Here is a 6628-nt window from a genome sequence, read left to right on the forward strand (position 1 = left end):
TCACGCCATTGCACTCCAGCCTGGACAACAAGAATGAAACTGTCTCAAAAAAAGAAAACAAAACAAAAAACCAAAACAAACAAACAAACAAAAAACAAGAAAACGCATACCATCAAGGAAGAGATGTTGTCGCCCAAAAGCTTCAACGACCCAGGACAGATGTCAGAGTTGAATTCAGAGGATTGTTCCAAAGCCTCAAGAACTCTCATGTTGGCCAGGTGCAGTGGCTCACGATTGGAATCCCAGCACTTTGGGAGGCCAAGGCAGGAGGATTGCTGCAGGCCAGGAGTTTGAGACCAGCCTGAGCAGCAGAGTGAGACCCCATGTCTATGAAAATGTAAAAAGTTAGCCAGGCATGGTAGCGCGTGCCTGCAGTTCCAGCTACTTGGGAGGCTGAGGTGGGAGGATTCCTTGAGCCCAGGAATTCACGACTGCAGTGAGCTGCAACTGTGCCACTGCACTCCAGCCTGGGTGACAGAGCGACAACCTATCTCTAAAAAATAATAATAATAACCCCCCCCATGTTCTTATCTAGATATGACCTTGGATGGATAGAAAGAAGCTCAGGAAACAGGAGATCCCATCCAATCTTGGGCTTTTCTAGCTGTCTGCCCTTGAGAAATTCACTTCGTCTCTCAGAACATCAGTTTTCTTATTTTTATTTTATTTATTTATTTTTTGAGAGACAGAGAGTCTCGCTCTGTGTCCCAAGCTGGAGTGCAGTGGTGCGATCTTGGCTCACTGCAACTTCCACCTCCTGGGTTCAAGCAATTCTCATGCCTCAGCCACCTGAGTAGGTGGGATTACAGGCCCATACCACCATGTCCAGCTAATTTTTGTATTTTTAGTAGCAATGGGGTTACACCATCGCTACATTTCACCTGGCCATCATTGGCCAGGCTGGTCTTGAACTGCTGACCTCAAGTGATCCACCCACCTTGGCCTCTCCAAGTGCTGGGATTACAGATGTAAGCCACCATGCCCAGCCTGATGTCAGTAAATTCTTTTTACCAACCCTCCAATCAACCACTTCCTGGTGCTGGGGCTCTGACACCTTGCTCACCTCAAGTGAGCCACCTGCCTCGGCCTCAGGAAGTGCTGAGATTACACGTGTGAGCCACCACGCCCAGCGAGTTTTCTTTTTTCTTTTTTTCTTTTGAGACAGTTTCGCTCTTGTTGCCCAGGCTGGAGTGCAATGCTGCAATATTGGCTCACCGCAACCTCCACCCTCCGGGTTCAAGCGATTCTCCTGCCTCAGCCTCCTGAGTAGCTAGGATTACAGGTGTGCACCGCCACGCCCAGCTAATTTTTGTATTTTTAGTAGAGATGGGGTTTCACCTTGTTGGTCAGGATGGTCTCGAACTCCTGGCCTCGTGATTGGCCCGCCTCAGCCTACCAAAGTGCTGGGATTACAGGTGTGAGGCAACATGCTCATGTTTTCATTTACCTTCTTGAACATATCAAATAGTTGTAGTAGCTGTTTTAATCTCTTTATTAATTCTATCTCTGTCATTTCATTTCACTGGTTTTTCTCCTCTTCCTGGGGTATAATCCTTGCTTCTTGGCATACCTGGTTATTATTATTTTTTAGAGACAGGATCTTGCTGTGTTGCCCAGGCTGGAGCGCAGTGGCACCACCATAGCTCACTGCAGCCTCAACCTCCTGGGCTTCAGCGATTCTCCCACCTCAGCCTCTCAACTGGCTGGGCCTATAGGTGTGCACCACCACACCTGGCAAAGTTTTTAGTTTTACTTTTGCAGAGATGATGTTGCCCAGTCTGGTCTTGAACTCCTGGCCTCAAGCAATCCTCCTGCCTCAGCCTCCCAAGGTGCTGGGATTATAAGTGTGAGCCAACACTTCCTGCCATGCGTGGTAATTTTTTACTGGACACCAGATACTTTGAATTTTACCTGGTTGGGTGCTGAATATTCTTCTGTTTAAAAAATACATCCTTGAGCTTTGTTCTGGGATGTGGTTAAGTGACTTGGAAATAGCATAATCCTTTTTATTTTATTTTCTTCTTTTTTTTTTTTTTTTTGAGAGGGAGTCTCGGTCTGTCACCCAGGCTGGAGTGCAGTAGCACAATCTCGACTCACTGCAACCTCTGCCTCCTGGGTTCAAGTGATGCACCCACCTCAGCCTCCTGAGTAGCTGGGACTACAGGTGCGCACAACCACGCCCGGCTAATTTTTGTATTTTTAGTAAAGACAGGGGTTTCACCATGTTGGCCAGGCTAGTCTTGAACTCCTGACCTCAGGTGATCCACCTGCCTTGGCCTCCCAAAGTGCTGGGATTCCAGGCGTGAGCCTCCGTGCCCAGATGCGTGGTCCTTTTGAGACTTGTGGAACTAGAGCAACCCTTAGTCTAGGGCCAATTCTGCCGTACCACGAAGGCAATACCCCTCTGAACCCTTCATTCAATGCACCATGTATTATGAGGTTTTTCACTTTGCCTGCTGGGAACATGAACGGTTCCCAGCTTTTTGTGGACTTTGGAATTATTCTCCTGTTTCTATTGTGTGATTCCTTCCCCTGGTCTTGCTCGGGTAATTTCCTCCACGTGTGAGCTGATCCCACTCAGCTTCAGAGTCAAGAGGTTTCCTTTGCAAAGCTGCAGAGTTTGTTTTTGTTTGTTTGTTTGTTTTCTTTTGCATATCTCTTCTGTGGGATTCCATCCTGCAAATTACAGCTGCTGTGGCCTGCTCAAACTCTTTTTTTTTTTAAAGATGGAGTCTCGCTTTATGGCCCAGGCTGGAGTGCAGTGGCACAATCTCGGCTCACTGCAACCTCCACCTCCCAGCTTCAAGTGATTCTCATGCTTCAGCCGCCCGAGTAGCTGGGATTACAAGCATGCACCATCACGCCCAGCTAAATTTTTTGTATTTTTAGTAGAGACAGGGTTTCACCATGTTGGCCAGGCTGGTCTCGAACTCCTGACCTCAAACGATCCACCCACCTCGGCCTCCCAAAGTGCTGGGATTACAGGCGTGAATCACCGCACCTGGCCAGGCCTGCTCACACTTTCAGCTCTGTCTCCTGCACTCAGGGAGACCACTGGGCTCTGCCGGGCTGCCCTCCTCCCGCGGCACCTGGAAACACTTTGCTTCATTGGTTTCTCCCCTAACAGAGATCACGGTCTTTGGTGCCGCCTATTGACCGGTGTCTAAAAACTGCCTTTGCGTATGTGTTGTACGGTTTTGTAGGTATTTAACGCAAGAGGGTTAATCCATCTTGGCCATAAGTTGGGGAAGTCTCCACAATTTTTACAACATTTTGGGAGGCTGAGGTGGGAAGATTGCTTGAGGCCAGAAGTTCAAGACCAGCTTGGGCAACACAGCAAGACCCCCATCTCTACAAGAAAATAAAAATACTAAAAGTAGCCAAGGATGACAATGTGCGCCTATGGTCTCAGCTACTCGGGAGGCTGAGGTGGGAGGATTGCTTGAGCCCAGTAGATCAAGGCTGCAGTGAGCGATGTTCACACCACTGCACTCCAGCCTGGGTGACACAGTGAGACCTTGTCTCAAGAAAAAAATAAAACATTTTAAGTTCCTGGAAGGGTGAGTTAAAAGCTATATAAAGAATTAAATCTTTTTAAAAATCACAGTCCCAAACTATTGGTCAAAAGGGAGCAGTTGGCCAGGTGTGGTGGCTCATACCTGTTATCCCAGCACTTTGGGAGGCTGAAGCGGGCGGATCACCTGAGGTCAGGAGTTTGAGACCAGCCTGGCCAACAGGCAAAAACCCCATCTCTACTAAAAATACAAAAATTAGCTGGGAGTGGTGGTGAGCACCTGTAATCTCAGCTACTCGGGAGGCTGAAGCAGCAGAATCACTTGAACTGGGGATGCAGAGGTTGCAGTGAGCCGAGACGGTGCCTCTGCACTCCAGCCTGGGTGACAGAGCAAGACTCCATCTCAAAAAAAAAAAAAAGAATTAAAGTTTTGGTGGCTCAGACCTGTAACCCCAGTACTTTGGGAGGCTGAGGTGGGCAGATGGCTTGAGCTCAGGAGTTCAAGACCAGCCTGGGCAATGTGGTGGAAACCCATCTTTACAAAAATTATAAAAATTAGTCAGCCATGCTGGCCCACACCTGTAGTCCCAGCTACTCAGGAGGCCGAAGTGGGAGGATCGCTTGAGGCTGGAAGGTTGAGGCTGCCATGAGCCCTGATTTTGCCACTGTACTCCAGCCTATACAACAGAGCAAGACCCTTCTCAAAAACAAAAACAAACTGCTGTTTCATGTGTTTTGTACAGTTGTAGGTATTTAAGGCAAGAAGGGTTATCCATCTTGGCCATAAGTAGGGGAGATCTCCACAATTTCTGTAAACATTTTAAGTTCCTGGAAGGGAAATTGTGGGTTAGAGGCTATATAAAGTATTAGGGTTTTTGCTAATAGGAAAATATGGGCTAAGCATAGTGGCTGTAATCCCAGCACTTTGGGAGGCTGAGGTGGGTGCCCCACTTGATGTCAGCAGTTTGGGACCAGCCTGGCTAATGCGGTGAAACCCCATCTCTACTAAAAATACAAAAAAAAATTAGCCAGGCATGGTGGTGGCGGGCGCCTGTAATCCCAGCTACTGAGGAGACTGAGGCAGGAGAATCGCTTGAACCCAGGAGGAGGAGGTTGCAGTGAGCCGAGATGATGCCATTGCACTCCAGCCTGGACAACAAGAGCAAAACTCCATCTCAAAAAAAAAAAAGTGCATATATGTGTGCATGCAACAGAATACAGAATATTTATTTCCAGAGGAACCCTGACTTCTCCAGCCTCCTCGGTTTGTCCTTCTTTGTGGGCATGAATTACACAGCTGCCTATAGATGTCACCACAGGAAGGCACGTCAGAGAGACTAAAAATCCCAGGGTGAGAACCGCGGCACCGCGGCAGAGAGCCCAAGCATCAGTGGAAAGGCCCCGTGTCAAACACAGAAGAGGGTTTTGTTTTAAATCACGACATCTGATGGCTCACACCTGCAATCCCAGCATTTTGGGAGTCTGAGTTAGGCTTGAACCCAGGAGTTAGAGACCAGCCTAGGCAACATAGCGAGACCCTGTCTCTACCAAAAAAAACAAAAAACAAACAAAAAAAACCAAACATAGTTGGGCGTGCTGACATGCATCTGTGGCCAGCTACTCGGGAGGCTGAGGCAGGAGGATCACTTGATCCCAGGAGTTTGAGGCTGCAGTGAGCTGTGATCACACCACTGCACTCCAGCCTGGGTAACAGAGTGAGACCCTGTCTCAAGTAAAAAATAAAATAACATAAATAAAATAAAAACAATTAAAATGAAATAATAAAATAAAATAAAATAACATCAATCCACAGAACCCAAATCTTCACCCAAGGTAGAGTGACACCCTTACTAAAACAAGTATGATCATCAGCAACCAAATTAAACATGGTCCAAGGGAAGCGTGAATGAGGAAAGATTTGGTTATGCTCAGGCATTCGGACCAGTTTAACTGAGGTCAAATTTTCTCAGATTTTTCTTTTCAAAAGCTGGTTCTGGAGCGGAGTTCAGGAGCACGTTCTTCATAAAGAGGCTCTTTGTGGGTCGGCCCTGGAGGGCGGGATTTCATTAATCTCACCAACCTCGTTATCCAAGATGTTGAAAATGCAGCATCGATCAATGAACGAGATCCTCGGTCTCATGAAGTCAGCTTTCTGGGGAAGCAGAAAAGAAACACAAATAAACAAGGAAATAAACGCCCAAGCTGGAAACAAGATGGCGTGAGGGTCAGGTTCCTTGAACTGACGTTTTTTTCTTTTTTTTTTTTCCTTTCTGAGATGGAGTTTCACTCTGTCACCCAGGCTGGAGCACAATGGTGTGATGTCGGCTCACTGCAACCTCCGCCCCCCAGGTTCAAGCGATTCTCCGGCCTTAGCCTCTTGAGTAGCTGGGATTACAGGCACCTGCCACCATGCCTGGCTAATTTTTGTATTTTTTGTAGAGATGGGGTTTTACCATGTTGGCCAGGCTGGTCTTGAACTCCTGACCTCAAGTGACCCACCCGCCTTGGCCTCCCAAAGTGCTGAGATTAGAGGCGTGAGCCACTGCAACCAGCGAAGCTCACATTCTTGAGTCACCGTCTGTCCTTTATAGAGAAGCAGTTTGGAGATTTCGTCCTATGTGTCTGAGGCCAGGTGCTATGGCTCACGCCTGTAATCCCAGTAATCCCAGCATTTTGGGAGGCTGAGACGGGAGCACTGCTTGAGACCAAGAGTTCAAGATCAGCCTGGACAACATAGTGAGGCTCTATCTCCTCAAAAAATAAAAAAATTAGCCAGGTGTGGTGGTGCATGCCTGTGGTCCCAGCTACTCAGGAGGCTGAGGCACGAGGATCACTTGAGCCCAGGAGGCCGAGGCTGCAGTGAGCCATGATTGCATCACTGCACTCAGCCTGGGCAACAGAGCAAGACACTGTCTCAAAAAAAAAAGTATCTGAATCTCTTTTTGGCAAAGCAATCTGACATGTTTCTTGTTTCAGAGAATCAGTTTATTTTCAACCTAAAAGCCAGCTAACTCTCACAGGGGAATACTGTACGTGGTGATTACTGCAGTGTGTGTTTGTGCGTTAAAGACTGCTTTGTCATGCAGACTACAGCTCCAACCTCACCTCGCTGTA

At 47.7% G+C, this 6628-nt stretch overlaps 1 protein-coding gene across 1 annotated transcript in view; it reads right to left on the reverse strand.

Annotated features, from left to right (window-relative positions):
* OCM2 (oncomodulin 2) overlaps positions 1 to 5833 on the reverse strand; it is a 31625-nt gene extending 25792 nt beyond the window's left edge. The window contains exon 1 of the mRNA XM_055292389.2: positions 5595 to 5833. The gene's annotated coding sequence lies outside the window, so the exon portion shown is untranslated. The remainder of the gene's footprint in view (positions 1 to 5594) is intronic.
* Between the last annotated feature and the right edge of the window lie 795 nt (positions 5834 to 6628).

The sequence above is a fragment of the Symphalangus syndactylus genome, chromosome 9 (assembly GCF_028878055.3).
Source record: "Symphalangus syndactylus isolate Jambi chromosome 9, NHGRI_mSymSyn1-v2.1_pri, whole genome shotgun sequence".
NCBI lineage: Eukaryota > Metazoa > Chordata > Mammalia > Primates > Hylobatidae > Symphalangus > Symphalangus syndactylus.